The sequence below is a fragment of the Micropterus salmoides genome, unplaced genomic scaffold, assembly GCF_014851395.1.
Source record: "Micropterus salmoides isolate LMB-PRFRI ecotype aquatic unplaced genomic scaffold, ASM1485139v1 Ms_hic_scaffold_5, whole genome shotgun sequence".
In the NCBI taxonomy this organism is placed as follows: Eukaryota; Metazoa; Chordata; class Actinopteri; order Centrarchiformes; family Centrarchidae; genus Micropterus; species Micropterus salmoides.
In genome coordinates, this window is record NW_024044237.1 from 10,836,861 (window position 1) to 10,855,803 (window position 18,943).

General features: G+C 40.7%; 1 long non-coding RNA gene across 1 annotated transcript; it reads left to right on the forward strand.

Moving 5' to 3' along the window:
- Positions 1 to 8,134: 8,134 nt before the first annotated feature.
- Positions 8,135 to 17,501, forward strand: LOC119889164. Its single transcript, XR_005442019.1, has 2 exons — positions 8,135 to 9,170; positions 11,902 to 17,501. It is a non-coding gene; the product is annotated as an uncharacterized LOC119889164 (long non-coding RNA).
- Positions 17,502 to 18,943: the final 1,442 nt, after the last annotated feature.

The following is an 18,943-nucleotide window of genomic DNA, read 5'->3' on the forward strand; positions in this document are numbered from 1 at the left end:
GGGCTTGTGTCTCAAATATCCCCTTTCTTCTTCTCTACTGTATGTCTTTATTTTGCTTAACATCCCCCTACACACACACACACACACACACACAACTTCTTTCATTTCTGCTGAAGGAGAGCAAGGGGAGACAGAGGAGAGAGGAGGAGGGGGTTGCGATTAGTTTCAGGGTTCCAGCCCTCTTGATTGGCAGCTGGCAGCATATGGAGCCGTGAAGAAGGTTTGCCCACGCTTACTTCTGAGGAAACAAATATTTGCCTGAAGGGGAGAGAGAGAGAGAGAGAGAGAGAATGAGAGAGAAAAAATATTAATTAGTTTGCAGACGCGCCAAGAGATAAAAGTCGGCAAGACGTATCCATCAAAAGGCTGCAGAGTTAGCTGCAAAATGGAAATTTTCCCCAAGTTGACAGATCCAGTAGGCTGCTGGCAGAGCTGAGGGGAAGAACACGTGCACGCAGGAAGGAATAGCACTGACACAAGGGCCCATCGTGGAGTCTACATTAACATCTGTGCATACGTTAACATATTCTGAGTGGAATTAACATTTAGGCATGCATCTTCCACGCTTGAGAAACATTTCTCTAGCCCCTCTAATTATTTCTTAATTATCGTCTCCACATTGACATACAGTTGTGCGGAGATAAAAATCCACACATATGTAACACATCAGATGCACTCAAGGTAAACATGCAGATGCCAGTCGACACTGTCTGTTCTTGGTCAACAAGTGTTTGCAGTCAACCCATGATTCCAAACCAACAGCAAATAGATTCTTATTATTTTGTGAGATTATTTTCCATTATAAATTTAGATATGCTATTTGCTTGGAGTTGATTCTCTCCTATAACATTCAGTACTGATGCCTTTTTTTATGTACATGCCTACAAGGACTACTCTACTATTTACATTGTTATGGGTAACAGCAATTATTTCTTTGCTAGCAAGAGCCAGCAACGAGAGCGTATTATTCCCCATTATATTCCCAGTGTTCCCCAACTCAGTATCCTGTTAATATGACACACTGTGGAGACCTTTCAAAGGGTTTTATGTTCTCAGAAATGTTTTTTACCCTAATTCAATTGTCCATTGTATGTTTCCCTGTGTCAAAATGATGTAATCATCCACCTGCAACTTATACAGCTTACTGATGTTATACTCCTTTAAACCTTTTGCAGGCAAGATGGTTTTCTTGACTTTAGACATGGATGTCTCCACAGTGGTGGAATGGATTTTTACCATTCAAACTGCATTTGAAACATCCATATTCAACCCCGCAATCTGAAATGTGAAGTTATCCCATACCAGTCTCTTACAATTAATTAAGAGACACACATGCTCATAGGACCCTGGAAAACAGCGATGATCCCCAGTGCACAGCTTTTCTGAGTCTTGTTGTTGTGCCAGTAACTTACAGAGACCAAAACCAAAGACTGTAGGCTACTGACTGACCATACAGACCGAGCCAGAGTTGTTGCACTGAAGTAGTGGGCGGGAAACTGTTGTTCAAGAAAAAGCTTCAACTCGAAACCCTGCTTAAAACTGCTGCTTGTTGTCTTTACATTTCTGTTTGGTGCCACTGAATTCACTAATCAGGACCAAAAAACACACATGAAAGAGACTTGCTTTGCTTTGATACATGGTGTTCAGACACTGACCATGGGATTATGCAGCACTGATAAGGTAATTAACAGGCCATGATAGTGTAATTAAGGAACATCTGAGAAGAAAGGCTGTTGGAGTGCCGTGTTGGTGTGGGCGCACATCAAAGCCTGTGGCACTGCTTTAAAGGCAGATTGGCTGTGCGGAACATTTGGTTTAGTACGGTTCCTCCAAAAGGTATCGACATGCGCTGAAAGAAAACTTGTTTTGCCACTGAGAATTAGCTGACAACACCGAATGACATTATTGTGATGGAAATAAAATGCTTTTTTTGGAGCAATTCAGTTGTATAAAATGGACGGAGATCATATCGAGGGAACACAGAGCCAGTAACTGATAGCTCCATTGTTAGAGAGCCAAATGGTGTCTCTCTATCAGTGCACAGTCTCAACAGATTTCCCTGAATAAATGGAACTTGCATGAATTCACTTAGGTATTTACCTTGCTTTGCTTTGTTGAGAATGCATCTTTGTGGGGTTCGTTGTTAGGCCTTGCAGAGCACACTCCCTCTGTTTCCCTCTCCCCCTCTTACTCTGTGTGCACTGAACCAGCACAAATTCGGTTTTATTGTATTTGTTTGTTTATTTACTCTTATCTCTTTTCCATTTCAGAGGCTTCCTATCAGAGACCTGCAAACCTCAGAAGCCGAGTGGCAGGGGAACGTGGGTTTACATTTGTGTGAGCATGTGTGCGGGTGTGTGTAAATGCGCGAGTCTGTGTGTGTGTGTGTGTGTGTTTCAGGGGATTGGTATAAAATTAAAATACAAATAGAAAGGAAATATTTGAATCATCACTTTTGTTATTGCCAGCTATACAGTTTTTAACTCCCACTGTTAACAAACTCCTCCGGGGTGATGAAACAGAAAGCACTGAAATGTACTCACTTCATGACTCACAGAATATCTTTTAGGTGATATTACAAACACTTGGCAAGGCTGCAATGGGTGGGGAACTCTTTTCAGGCATAAGAAAAACATTATTGCATCCAACAATAAAGTGCTCCGCCTCTGATGAGTACATTCACAGAGTTGTTGAACATGTTTCATTCTGAGCCAAATCTGTAGAAATTTCCAGGGGTAACGTCTGATGTTGTAGACCACCACCTATACCTATAACTACCCATATCAAACTAGTCAGCCTTGAATCCCTATAATTACATCCTTGTTGGATTGCTAAGCATAATGAATTGGTGTAGTGGTCAACCTCTAACCATACCTTCACCATAGTTTGCCACTACCACAATATTTTGTAATCTTAACCATAGTGAAGTTTGTCCAATATCGACGTTCTTGTCTGGCAGCAGTGTTGCAGTGAACTGATGTTCTTTGGACCTCTTGGTTGTCTTCATTCATTTCACTCTGACGTTAAAATTAAATTAAATGATTGTACCTCAAATGTAACATTACAGGGAACCCTAAGACACAGCTTTCCACTGAAAGGGTTCTGCCTCAACCATGCTTTCATGTTTCAACACGAGTCTACAGCCATGCTAGCTCTGTGAGTCTATACAGACACAGTGGTGCTTTGAGCTATATGCTAACATCAGCATGCTAACATGCTCACAGTGACAAAGCTAACATGCTGTTGTTTAACAAGTATGATGTTCAAGTCAGGCAGCTTCATTGTCTGGGAACCATGAATGTCTGTAAAAAAAAATGTAATTGCAATCCATCCAGTGGTTGTTGAGATAATTCAGTCTGGACCAAAGTGGCATGCTGAATCCCCAACCAAAAGTGGGAGCATACCGGAGTACAAAGATTCTTTAAGCAAAAAAGTTAACTAAAGCTGAAAGTTCAACCCCAAAGGAAATCATATGATATTCTTGATAGAAGGTGAACATGGGTCTTCTTTTTTGTCTTAACCAGCCATTTTTATTTGATTTTATTTGGAGTGGACTCATATACTGGTGGTTTAAGACAGTGCTGTAAAGAAGCATAAAGTCCCATCAATCACTGCCTCATTACCACCACCAACGTCCTCGCCAGTCGGCCCAAGTACTTAAGAGTGTGTGTGTGTGTGTGTGAGTGTCTCTGGTCCACTCAGGGGGAGAGAGCGAGCGATCTCGCCAGGATCTGAACTGCCTCTTTGATCTCCCAAAGCCAAACAGAGGGAGAGAGACGCTCGCCCCTCACAGAGAGGATTAAATATCCCTGAGTCGGGACATCACAACTCCCTCTCACCCACCCCGCCCCCTCCACCCCTCTTTCCTCCGCTCCCTTCCTCCTCCCGTCTACCCTGGTTATCACTGAGTCTCCAGAGGGGCTGGAGGGAAAGGAGAGCGAGCGAGCGAGCGAGCGAGAAAAGAGGTGAGGAGAAAAGAAAGGAAAGGAAAGACTGTGCGGTTTTAAAAGCCAAGAGTACATCTGTGTACACGAGGACTTTGACTGTCTCACCCACACAGGTCAAAGTCTGGATAGGTCACAACTCTGCCCTGGGGTTATTTGTGTGTGTGTGTGTGTGTGTGTGTGTGTGTGTGTGTGTGTATTAGGTTGTCAGAAAAAAAAAGGATTTGTTTAAGAGAGTTGAGTGGAAAAGGCGGAGGCGATGGAGGGATGTTGAAACAGCCAGATGAAAGAGTGCAGGGGGTTGGAGCTGTTGTGCTAACCCCCGTACACTCAGAGGTGCCCCGTGTGACTTCCGCCTCACACACATCTCTGAGAAATAATTTTATTAAAGGCTTTCCTTTCTGGCAAACTAGATAACAAGATGTTTTTTTATTTCAACAGCAGCAACATATGTCTTCTATTATACTGTAACATCTAATGTCCATTTCTAAGCAACGCCGTCTTTTATTTTAATAAGTTTCCCGTTTTCTCTTTCTTGTTAATATCAAGGACCACAGATCTCAGTGTGAAGGTGTCAAAGTTAATGTGGGTGATATTTTGGCAAGATATCACATGGACAGGGAGTCACAGGTGATAGATACACTGATCATCTGTCAACCCAGCAAATTAAAGTATAGCAAACATGAAGTTCTTTTTAGTTGGCTACCAGTGGTGGTGATTCAGGCCCCATTTAAAAAACGGGCCAGCTGTTCTTTTAGAGAGGGGCCAGGTGATATTAACCCTGAAACTGTAGGGTTAATGGCTCCCTCGTTTTAGCACTGGTGTGGTGTGGCACGGGGAAACTTGAGAGGAAACAAAGTGAGACAGTCCATATTGGTGTTACAAACTTACACTGCTGGTGTTATTTTAGAGGCAAGGCTTAGAGGTGAACATTACAAATCAATTTGCTCAGTCGAATTGTTTCTTTCGGTTCATCTAAAAGATTCCTAGACAAGTTCACTTTTTTTTAGTTAGATGGTTGCATCACTGTTCAAATGCACTTCAGTAGGCACATCAGCAAGTGAACAATTCACCGTTGTGACCTCCAGTGCTGATTCTGACAGACTTCAGCTCAGTAGTAGGTTCAGTCTGTTGCTGCCTGTTAAGACTTTTACGTTCAGTTCAAATTATGCAGAAATTGTTTTCAATGTTAATAGCTATCACAGCTGAGTTATGCCACACAGACGTTTGCTGTGTAATCATATGCTTTTAACCAGGCAGTCACATACTGTGTATCACTGCTGAGCTGACAACTGTGCTTTCAGTCAACAGTAACAGGTGCTTAAAACTACAGAACTGCTTGGGTCAGTGGCACTATGATTCAGTATATTCAGCTCAGTTTGAAGATCATGTGTTAAAGATGACTTTGTGTATGTACTTCACCTCTAGCTCTCATTTGACATACTGTTGCATGGTGATGAAATATAACAAATATTTTATGTACATATCTATACATTATACACTAATATAGTAGTAGCAAAGCTTCTGCTCAGATACAGGTACAAGTACAGATCAGTAGTGGAGTGCAACTAACCACATAAAATCCATTCACATAGTAATTAGATGTTACGTTCAGTATCAACCTTGTATCAATACAGACTTACACACCACTCTTATCTTTGGCATACAAAAACAGCCTACACAAGCCAATAGCTAATCTAGCTAATTATTAAAGCCAATTACTTATTATACAGAGGATCTTAAAACATTGTAACAAGTAACCAGAAGATCTTCTGCACAAGGCACCATTACAAAGTGGTGATTACATTATAAATGCAGAATTGGGGAAATTTGCAGTTGTTCATATCATCGTGTCTACTGTGTCTCTGTGTACACACAAATAAGGTACAGAACATTCAAGCAATATAATCTCTGTAACATCAACAACTACACAGGGAGTTAGGAGATACAGCCTTTTACTTCTATTTAGAAATCAGTAAAGCCACGAGTGAGCAAAGCGAGACAGAGATTCATTGAATTCAGAAAGAGAGACAGAAAGGGAAGGTTTTCTTCATGGAGGCAAAGTGGTCAACATCCATGTTATATAATTTCCCACTGCACCTGCTGCTGTGGTCATGCTTTACAGTTGGTTTTTCACTAAAACTCAGAGATTGTCTCACAATTGAGAAACAACAGTGTCAGCTGTTTTCAGCAAATGCACATGTGTGTAAGATCAAGGGACAAAGTCCTCTATCAGCTGAATGGATGACTCATCTGTCAGGAGAAAATGAGTCACAAAACGTTAGACTTTAACATGGGAGACTGCTGTTCATTTCCTGTTTCCTACCAACAAAGGTCCCCTAACCTTAACAAAGTAGCAATTTGAGCCCTAACCATATTATTTTCCTACCCTTTACCAGGTTATTTTATGCCTATGCCTAACCAAAGATCATACAATGGTTATACTTCTGAAACTGTTAATAGTAACAGTTTTGGAAGGCTTGTTAAAACTCCACATCTTGTATAAGTTTAAGCACTGAAGATTATGTCAGTAATACATGATAATACATTAGCAAACTTGTGATTATTGACAGGCCACAGTGTGAGTAGCTTGTCATCAAAATGGCAAAAATATTTTCAATTATGAGGGAGTCCTGACTTCCCCTTAGCTCCTGGGAGAAAACACCACTACGCTTTTGGGAGCCATAAGAAAGTCCAAGATTGTTTTCAAAATGGCACTCGCTCTTGTTGGACCCACCACAGAACTGCCGCGTTTAGACAAACTGTTGAAAGAATTTGTCTCAATGTTGTAACACACTTGACACATTTTATTGCACAAACCCCCCAAATTCTTCCAAAAAACTTTGGCTGAGTAATGTAGTGGGGAGTGTGGATACGCATTCAGACATACTGTATATCTGTTTGTGTTCCTGGACTATTACCCCCAGCTGAACAGAAGCAAAGGTCAGTGCTCTCTACGAGAGGTTAATACAATCAGCATTACTGCTTCCTGCTGCTGTGCCGGGGCAGAGGAGGCAGGGCGGAGAGGAGGAGTGGGGGTAGTGAGGAGGATGAGAGAGCCAGTGAGGGCAGACAGAGAAATGGGCAACTCTGACATGACAGTGACAAATTGCCTTGTATTTATTCAAATGATGTAATGTGATCTTTTGGCTGTGTTGTAATGTGTGTTTTCAGAGTTTGACCCTGCTGATGAGTTAACACTAACGAGGAGAGGAGACAGCATGGTGAGCTGTAGACAGTGAAGTTAGTGGAACGCTCGACTGACAAGAACAATATTCAGACAGACTCACATATAAATGTTAATCTGAAAAACAGATGTCTATCAAGTCAGTTAATCTCATGGTCAGTGCTTTTTAGGGAACTTTTTAAATACTCGCTGAGTTAACTAAGTTACTATAACTTTTACCTTATAATAGATAATGCCTGATAGATATTCATTTCTAATATATTTATTAGAGGCTACAGCCTCTAATAAAGAGAAGCTCTTATCTTAGCTAATACTTGTTTTCACATACCTGCTATGCCAGTTAAGAGCAACATTTTGCAGTAGGTAGTTGTGGCAGAGGCTATATCCCAAATCATCAAGTGAAGGAATTCTATAGAAGCAGACAACAGTCTAGCAGCAAAATCTTAAATTAGGTGTTAGTGTTGGGCAGTAATGTGTTATATATAGCTATGTAGGTGTAGGTTTAGGTTTAGAGTTTTACCTTCCCACTACTATTTAACGACTTCCCACTACTATTTAACGACTTCCCCACTGCAACACTAAATGGGTAAATCATCCATGATCGGGCCGTATCATGCTTTAATTATATTCCCCACAGTAATTGTGTTACTTACTGAATATAGGACTATTCAATGCTGTCATATTGGCATTTTTTCTTTCACTGACAATAACCAGAGGTTGCTGTGAGAAGAGGATTTGCAGTGTAAATGGATTTACTAGATGTGTGTTACTAAAGGAGCCCGTACTCCGGCTTTATCCAACATGCTTCATGCTGTACTCACTCTGATACTGGCATCAGGGAATGTAGAGGGAAACACAAACAGCCAATCACAGTTCCCCATGTGGTAGCTTCACAGCTGTGTTAGCCCCGATGGGTGGTGACTGGTGACTATATTTTCAAGGAGAACAGTAAAAAGTAACAGAGAAGTATAAATGCATCTTTACAGTGATTTATTTAACATTCAGTGATGTAATGTTCACTCACATTATATAACATTAATTTGACATTTTGGAAGTTCAGCTTGTTTGTTGCTTTACCAGGACTTGGATGGGAGCGTTGATGTGATTTTTCTACCTCTAGACTGATCGGGGATGTTTTTGCTTGGCGCAGGACCTAGAGGTTCTGGGTGAAGGCTAGCCACTGGAAAGCCTATCACCTGGTTTTGTTCAGAGTTAGAGATGACGGGACCCCTGGAATGCGATGTGCAGTCACTGGGTCTAAGCTAAGTGTTGAAGACCAGTAAATACTTCCAAAAAGTAGGCTGGCTGCTTGTTAACCACAATGTCTTGTTTTCTATTGCTCTATGTGTTAAATACAGAAGATGCAACAAGTGAGTGTGGAGGTTTTGTAATAAAAGTCACCTTCGAAGAAGCTGGGTTGAGTAACGAAAGTAGTGTCAGCAATTGTCTATAATTGGTGAAGTAATAAAATTACTTTTTCAGCGAGTGATTGACATTTCTCAAGTAGCCCAACACTGTTATGTGTTTTGTAAGGGGGAAAAATGGTCACCTCACACTTTTCTTGTTTCATTCCCTTAAATAAAAGACTAATAACTGCAGATGGAACAAATACCCCATGACCTTTTTCTGTAACTAATGGGAAAGTGTCAGTATATAAAAAAAAAAGACAGAGAAGACAGACCACTTTGCCATACTCTGTGACATAACAATCAGACAGACCCAATCTCTGTGGACAGACTAATCAGCCAAAGTTGCAAACAGCGGACATAGCCTCCGCTGGTTCACTTCGCTCTGCCCTCTGGATTATTGATACAGACACCTGCAGGGATCCGGGAAATCGACACACACCGGTGAACACAGCCAACACACACATGCACCGACACACGGAGCCAGCACGCTGCAGGATGAGTCATGGATAGCTGAGGTCAGTGCATAGATCTGGAGACATTAGTGAAGAGAGAGGGGAAGCACCTGCTCGAACAGGCCTTAGGGAGGGAGCGGTGAGGAAAGCATGGATTTAAATTAGCAGAAGGATGGATGTGAGTATTAAAACCTTTAGGTGGTAAAACATCTTTTTTATTGCAAGTGTGATCTGAGCAGCAAACACTACTTCTGAGTCACACTATTACATCTTCATAGCTCTGGCTTACTCCAAACCATATGGCACAGAAAGGCTTGAGAACCGACTTCTGGATACTGTTATTAAATCAGTTTCTAATGATTAATTCCTAGATATTTGTTAATCTTCATGAACTAAAAGTACATTTCCAGTTAAAACTGTTCATCAGATTTCATAGGATAAGCCACTTTACTTGACACAAAAAAATATCAGACTCAAAGATATCAGATATTCACATACACATTGATCTGTGTAACGAACCATTACACACTGGTTCATAGTATCTAGCAGTCTGTTCTCAAGTGACATTATTTACTATACATCGACCTTGATTCAGAGTTAAGGCGTCAGCATGCTACAATTGTATTTAATCATGTAATTAATTATTAGTTATTTACTGGTTTTATTTATTTGCTTTACCTCATTACATGTATTATCTGTTTACCCACATAGAGAAGCTGTACACAAAATTTTATTATTATCTATTTATTTAGTATTATCTGAGTATAATGACAATAAAGATCATTCATTCAAAGTCCAGGTCAGCTCCTGTAACCTTTCTTTCAAAAAGAGAACAATCCTACCCCCTTAACAAAATGATTGGCCAGATATGAAGAGGTGTGAAATTATGAACTTCTCTCTCTCAAAGTCTCTTGTTATTTCACACTTTTACAACCGGGTGCAACACAATGAAGGCTCTGAAGGAGAGACTGTTTGAATGCATGATTATTTTGTTGACGCTACATAGAAACACAGATGGTAGAGAATTTTCTCCAGCCAGGAGGACGCTAAGACAGCCAGCTTGTCCCCCAACTTTTGAGTGTGGACATTTAGCACAACTGAGTTAGAAGCATACTGAGGCCTTTAGCCTACTCAGGAACTATTTGTTAGCGTTTAAGATTTAGTTCCTTACTTATTATCCAGTAACCACTCTGGAATTTTTGTAAATTATGTGAAGTGTTTAGTCCCTCTCAGTTTAACAAAATGTTTCTTCTCTCTTCCTCACTGTCCTTCTCTTCCCTGTCTTCTCTTTTTCCCTCTCCTTTCTCTTCTTGGTGAGGCCTTATCAGTGCTCTAGGGGCTAACTGACATTCACAGATGCAAACGACACCACAGGATTGTCGGCTCTCCCCTCTCCCCTCTCCCCTTTTCTCGCGCTCTCATTCTTGCCACTTTTTCTCTTGTTCTCTCTTCCTGGGCAATTAGACAGGGGGAGAAGTCCCAGTTGGCTCATGGTGGTAATCAAACATCTTTTTCTTGTCCATTTAACACTGGGATTAATTTCCTACAAGGTTAATTAAAGAGGCCCATCAGACAGAACTGATTATTGCAAAGGTTACTGTAGCACTGCTGCTCACTGTTTCCCTGCCTGCGTCTGTACACACAAACGCAGTTTGTGTGCGTACACACACTCAGGCACTTAAATGCACAGACATTTTTGTACATACATGTGCACCCAGAAGGCTGAAATGAGAATAGGATTATAGTGTTGTTCATGAGGAATCTTAAATTCGTAAAGTGGGAGTTGATGTACAGTTTTTTTAAGCAAGGTGATGTCAGACACACTGAAGGCACCCTGACTATAAAGCATGTAAACTAATGTTCAGTCTATAATTTCCAAAAGACAGACAGGTTGGTTGTTGATGTATGTAATCTAAGCAGATGAAATATGTGGTTGCTGCCTTTTTACATATTGGATGCTGGACAACGAAATTATGGTTTGCAGCACCACTAACAAAAGAACAAGGAAGTCACTCCATAGTAGCGTATGTCCTATAGAAGCTTTTGTTTTCCTAAATGTTTCTCATAAACAATTTTGCTTGTAAATATATATTTGTTTCTCTTTTCACTTTATTAATTAATGAGGAAGAACATATTGAAAGTTATTGTCATGTATCATACCATCTGTATTTTCGAAATGCAATTTTTTTGTACTGAAATGTTAAACCCTTACACCTCACTGATCAGCCTGTGAGTCAGACTGTGCACCCAAACATTTTCTTCAGATCCACAGAACCTGAATTCTAAAGGATTGACAAGGAATGTATTTGGGGGGAAAGTGTTGGAAATTATGCACAAAACCAGTGGTGGACAGTAACCAAGTACATTTACTCAAGTACTGAACTTAAATTAAATACAAATTTGAGCTATCTGTACTGAGTATTTTCTTTTCATACCACTTTCTACTTCAACTCAACTACATCTCTGATTATTTTAATGTATTTATAATAATTTTGACTGGAGAAACAAGCATTGTGAATGTGTCACTTTGGGCTCTGGGCAATTGTGACAGCATTCCTCACTATTTCAGAATTTCCATAATCAATTAATGGAGAAATTAATCAGCAGATTAATTCATAATGAAAATAATCATTAATTTCACTCTGTAACAGTGACAATGTTGCTTTTTCAAAAGTCAAGTTTCACATACTTAAATCATTAGAATTAAAGGAAACAAAATCCACCAGCACCTCTAAAGTGTATTAATTTTGTGTCTTAACACAATAACATTGTGTTAATGTTATTAAAACATTGTTTTACACTGCAGCACCTTTAAGATAATTCTTTTTTAATGTAGTCAGTTTTCCTCAACACATATTTTGATAGTGTTCATCTGTATGTGTTGACTGTGTATTATTGTGTGTTTACAGCCTCTGAATATTTGCATATGCCTCCTCATGTCACGGTCGACCTGTAAAGCCTGTTCCCCATGGAGAACGAGCTACGACTGCATATGTCCACCACTCAGCAATCACAAAGAACAAAGGTCACCATGACAGGTATAAGTAGACAGAGAAAACATTTCTGTTTAACCGGTTACCATAACAGCAGCGAGTAAGACTAGGGTCACAGTCCATAACACACACACACAATCTCAATTAGCAGAGCAGCAGTCATTTCTCTGAATGCCAGCCTGTTTCTGTCTATGCTGCACAGTAAGAATGAGCCCTCAGGTGACACACGCACACACACACACACATACACGGTCACACGTGTGCAGGTTCATTAGCATGCTAATTGGAGGTGAGGACAGTGTGGTGCGGAGGTGGTGCAGAGCAGCCCCAGTGTATTAATCACAGGCTCTGATAGACCAGCTGACTCTCCAACCTGGTCCCTCAGCCCCCTCACCCCTGCACCTCCTTCCCTCCAGTCTGCCCACCTCCTACTCTCCAACTGAAGCCGGCCTCTATGACTGCCTGCCCAGCTGGTAAAGGGAGCTTCAGTGCACAAGGGACGCTGTGTTCACACAGGTTCATTGAGACTAAACATTTTCTTTTTCAAAATCTTTGCTTTGGGTCCAAACGCTACAGCACATACAAGGCTTTTATTTATCCATTTTGTGTATTTAATGTCTCACTTTTTAATTACTTATATGGTTTGTTGATGTTATTTTTATCGATTCTTCTCCAGCCGTTTGATTTATTAGTCTTTGCATATTTTAGCTAGGTCATTATAAGTCAGTGTAATGTGTTTTGTAACCTCCTTGGCCAGGACATGTATGTGAAAGAGATTTAATTAATGTGACATTAATGTCAATGACTGTAATTCCAAAGTTAGATATCCACCATTAAAGAAACAAAGTGGTGCTTTTTGAGAGTAGGAGTCTCTACTGTGTCTATCAGCTGTTTGGTGCTGGGCAGATGATGTTTGTGTGTGTATACTGTTTGTCCGAGCTTTTCCACTAACACAGCAACCTCTTGCATCTGTAGAGAGGATAGGGCACATGGTCATTTGATCTGTTTGTGAAATTAAAATATTGCTTAGTGCATCTTTAAGGACCCTGTAATGTCTGCCTGAGTGAAAACACCAAATCTGCACATGAACGCAGGTGTAGCTTTAGCTCGTATGAGAAGCACTTTCTCTTTGATTTAAGTGACACTGTAACTGTGCTAGGTATCTCACAGATAAGGAAGGAGCTGATATTTGACTATGTGAAAAGCTCCAGGGTTATGCAGGCAGAGAGAGAAAAAGAGCCAATGAAGCAGCCAAAAGTAACCTGCTGTTACTGTAACAAGGGACCCTGATAACACAGTAATAACAGGCTAATCGTATTTGGGTTCAGAAACCACAACATGCTAATTCAATTAGCTTAATAAGCCCCTGTAGATAAAAGGCTTGTTTCGGCTGTCGTGATTGGCTCAAGGTCCCAGGGAGGTGGTCCTCTGGGGCAGTGCGTCTCAGCATCCACCGCCACCAGTAGAGGGGGAACTTCCAGTACACCAGTGTACTGAAAACTCTGTGTGTGTGTGTGTGTGTGTGTGTGTGTTGGATAATGAAAGATGTTTTGTTGGAAATCTTGCCTGTATGCACCTTTTTCTGTTGCTTTTAAATATATTAGCTTTCACTGATTATGTCTGTATAATGGATAACTGAGTTGTTTCGATGGAAATAGTACAAAGCTGATTGGCAGGTAAAGCTTGCTAACACAGAGTGATAGCGGTCTGGCAGTCAATAGATCAGACCTGGGTTCTAGTTCATGCAAAAAGGAACTGGAAAACAAGTTTTCCTCCCCCCAAGTCTGACTCCTACCTAAATGTTCTTTGAGATAAAACTGATACGCACAAGTTTGACAGATTCCCCAAAGAAGCAAATCACCAGCTCCTACTTCTGTAAACTGTGCATCCTCTTAGAGTTTCAACAATAGAGGGAAAAGTTGCTCGTCCCTTGGAACTTTCTTTATTGTTTGTCTCCACAAACACAAAACACAATGCCAAACAAAACTGTTCTCAGTCTATTGTCCTGGTGCTGTGTCTCGGTTCACTCTGAGCGTCTGTCTCAGCGCTCGGCTCTTTGTGTGGAGATGCACAGAAAGGCATGGTCGTATTGTTTCAGCGGCTGAGAAGGAGAATGGAACTGTTACAGTGGGGAGAATTGGCAGCTGAGCCCAGCGAGGAGATTCTCCACACAGTATTAGGGAGAGGGATCACGACGCTCCACCGCCGCGCTGGCCCCGCTCACCCCTCACGCACACACACACACACACACACACACACACACACACACACGCTCCCCAAAACTAGACGTACAGCTTCGGTTCCCTCCCCTTCCCTGTGAAATCTGCATTCTCTCTTAACCCTTTGTTTCTCAGCAGACGAGCTAATCTGTTTACGGGTGTTTGTGAGGGCTCCTTTGTTTGCACCACGCACATATGTGTGCACACACATATGCACACACACACACATTAATCTGCAGGCCACGAGCCAGCTGACACCAGCAGAATATAACACCAATCCCCATAGACTCTCTCCTGTACACACACACACACACACACACACACACACACACACACACACACACACACACACACACACGCACACAGTCTTTAGTTCTTTCTTTTACAGTCTTTCTTGCTCCCATGTTCACAGATGTATGTGCATGTGTACGCCTGTGCATGCAACATGCAACAACATGCATATTCTACCCAGCTATAGGAGGTGGGGGATGGTGCACCTGATCAGCAGTACCCAAAGCAGATAAGAGAGGAGGCAGTGTCAAATGAACAGAGGCAGTGTGGGCAGAGAGAGAGGATGGTGTCTGGAGGCAGAGAAGTGCTGTAAACAACACAGCTCGCATTTAAAGACGGATTTGTTCAGAAGCAGAGGGCACCGCTGGATCTGTACTGTACGCATCAGCAAAAGACAACCCAGCACATAAACACTCCCTCTCTCTCTCTGACGGGGCTCGATTCTCTCCTCACACCAGCTCGATCCCCTTCATCAAACGTCACAGCAATTTGAGAGATTAGACTGCACGGATTAGACACCACAAGGCTGCCTCTTTCTGAAGCGCCTGATGCCTTTGTGCTCCATTCTTTCCACCTCTTTCATTTCATAAGACGATATTATATCAAGTGGTGGTAAGACTCTCACATTCACAATAACGGCGTCTCAGTTGATTCACTAACTATAGGATACGAGTGAGTAATTATGTAAGAAGTAAACACACTCGCTGACTCCCTATTCCATCTCGCACTGGCATACTTGTTTATTGGTTAGCCTTACTAGATTTCCCTGCCTCCACTTCTGCTCTGATTAATGAGATCCACACACAAACTCACACACACACACACACACACACACACACACACACACACACACACACACACACACACACACACACACACACACACACACACAGGCACGTGCTCTCAACACCAGCTCCCCTCTCACCAACTTAGCAGCGCTATTAGTAATGATTGAACCCTATCCAGTGGATGTAATATATTAGCAGGGAGATTATTCTGACGTTAAAACATGTTCCCTGTGCTGACAGCATCATCAATCACCCTCACACTGCCTGTAGAAGACTCACACACTGGACGTAATTGCTTCAGCATGGGGTTGGGGAGAGGGAGGGAAAGGAGGGAGGCTGAGGAGAGGGAGAATGTGTGAGATTTGGTGTTTGTACTTTGCATGTTAGCCATACAGCCAAGTGCAGCACTGAGAATAAAGGACACTAGCACTGCCTAAACTGGCATTTGATAATCCAGCTTGGTCTAAAATGAGCTTTAATCTGACTCATTGCTCATGACAAATAGCTCCAACAATTATTTCCGATAACTTCATTTAATGGAACTAAATGTCTCTATTATAGGCTGCTACTTGAGGATGAGTTCTGTACAGGTGGCTTAACTTTTTCATCTAATCTCTGTTTCCAACAGTGGTGGGAAAAACATATTCAGATCCTTTACTTAGCAACACCACAGTGCAAAATATGCCACAACAGGTAAAAGTCCTGAATACAAAATGTTGCTTAAAAAGTACATCATTATTATCAGCAAAAAGTGCTTAAAGACGCATTACAGTTTTTTTCATTTGCTAACAAGTGCTTACCTAAACTTCAGATACTTTATCAAAACTCTTAACACAGCAACACTCCAACCTCACACAATTAGTCAAATAGTACATTTTCTGCTCAAAACCACATTTTGTTCTATATACACAAACTTTATCAAATCTCACAGCAAACCTGACTCAAAATCAAATAATTCTAACAAAATACTAGCACGTTTTCTTTCCAAGAGGAACAGATCAATCAATCGTAGCAAAACGACTTTCTAAATACAAACAGTTGATGGCATAACAAAAACTGCATTACTTTTCATGTTTCAGCTCTACCTGCAAACAGTAGACAATCTGAAATCCATTGTTTTTTGTAATTTTTTGCATTTTTGGCTTGAGGCTCGAATGTGTGCATTTTTGGCAACAAACTATGTAAAAGTGAATGAGACATCTTTACTTTATAGAATGTAGAATAGGAAAAAATGTAAGTGAAAGAATTACAGAAGTAAAAGCTTTATTAGCAACATGAAATTGCAGCCAATGGTCAACAAATAATCCAGCCTATGTGGCTTTTGGTTCAAAATGTGTAAAAATACTATCAAATACATTTACGTTCCTTCTCGGCTACTTCGCTCCTCCAACGAACACCATCTTTCTCTGCCATCCCTAAGCACAAAGCAATCTCAGTCCCAGCTGTTCTCACCTGTAACACCACGTGAAACAAGCTACCGCATGCCATCAGAGCAGGGGTGTCCCTCTCTAACTTCAAGAAGCTCTTGAAAACTCCTTTCTTCCGAAAAAACACTTCCTCTTATAACACCTCTAACCCCTAACCACTAACATCATGTGCTCTTCTTCTTCTATATCCTTATAATTCTCTTGTCTTGATTGCACTATTCATTAACTCTTACTTCTTTCTCTATGTATTTACCCAATCGATGCTCTATGTCCTAATAGCTGTTACCAGTATTTATTGTCAGTCACTTGTAGATCTCTTTCTGTATTGTGATGCTTTATTGATGCTTGTATGTTGTTCCTCAAATGTAAGTCACTGTGGATACAAGCGTCTGCCAAATGAGTAAATGTAAATGTAAATACACACGATTACATCGAAACAAAAAAAATGCACAGAAGGGAAAGAATCAAAAATGCACAGCCCTGTTCTATTTCATGTGATCTTCAGCATTTGGCCACATGTGCTCATCCACATCACATCTAATGTCATCTCTCGCTTTGTACCTGGATAGAAACTATTCTTCACCCTTTTTCTGAGATTATTTTTACTCTTCTGTGTTGTTCTGTGTCCACATTGGATAAACTCAACTCCTGAAAATTCCCTTTTTGCTGCATTGTGTATGTAACTGAAAGAACTTCAGCACCTGTTTATGTCTCTGCTTAAAATTGGAATTAGCTGTGGTTGGTCTATTTTACCCAAATTACAATAAATCAGTTATTTCTCAATGTTTCAATGATTGTTTATTCAGAAATGTATTCAGAATTTGAGCTGCTATTGTAGTAGAAGTAGAGGCTTTATACATTATTTAAAGTTTTGAAAATGATTTATTCATTTCTGACATGTTGTGTGCTAGAATTTGTAAATAACACAAAAAACTGTTTTGGTGTTGGGTAAGCTTATAAGTAAAGAAAAACTTAGCATTTGAGAAATATTAATTAATTGAAGTTAATTGACTGCATATTCTGTGGAAATGACATGAATTGTGTAAATTGGTATGGTATGAACAGACCGTTGGGCAAATTGTGTTTAGAGTTTTGAAAATGTGACTACAGATTGTATGAAATGATGCAAGTGGTCGTAAAAAAAACTGTAATTAGTTTTTGGCCACGTGGGGGCAGCAGTACAAGCTTCAAAGACATTATTTTTCACCTAAAACTTGATCAGTGAACCAAAGTAGTCTTTTACAATTGCTAACAAGCATATGTCAGTACTGAGTTTACTTTTTCAAAACTCTTCACACTGTTGTCGTTACCAACCCGCAGCTTGAGCAACAGTTAATTTCACACCCAAAATGCACCAAAACTACCAAAACACTGGATACTTGTTACAATATCAAAGAATTTTACAAAAACACCAGCAGTAGTTGTCTCCAACAGCAACTCTTTGTCACTCATAACACAATCACCTAAAAAACACTAACAACAGGCATCATTACAGTCATTTTATGGGAATCTTTGAAGTAGTAAATAATTGTGTGTTCTGTATTTTTTTGGTTGTGGGTATGTATATATATATATATATATATATACACACACAGTATATTCACCAGTCTCTTGCATCTGTGTAGCAGCACTATCACTGCACACATGGTAACATTGGTGCCCCTTTGGCCTGGGACACCCACTTTAGCTCTTTTGCCAATCAAATTCCATCCTTGCGGGCGTGATATAAACATGGGGTGTGTGATGGGTCCATGACTCTCTAAAAGAAACCCCCCCCCTGTGGGGGTTAGTCGTTGGGTCCTAAAGAGGAAACACAAGAATTCCACACAAGCAGTAGATAATGTGCAATTCAGAATACATATTTTACCTGTTGGTTCACTGGAAGATTCTGACAATTGATGCCACCGTTGAGCAGGCCACATTTAGCTGCTCTATTTCAATGATGGCCCATAGTTGATTACCTGGTCAATCACAGTAGCCCTAATGTCATCAGAGACTACAGATCTTGGTCAACTCTGCTTTTGTCTTACACCACCACGCATGAAGAATCCTCTTCCTCTCAGTACCACTCTTTCTCCTCCATCTCTTGCAGGCTCCAGTGGAGTGGAGGTGTAACAAAACATTCGAAAGATGTCTCTTTTTATAGGTGGTAATGAGATAACTATAGGTAAAAAGACCAGGGTAGGGCTCTAACTGAGATTTGAATGACCTGTCGTTGGTATCATTTACATAA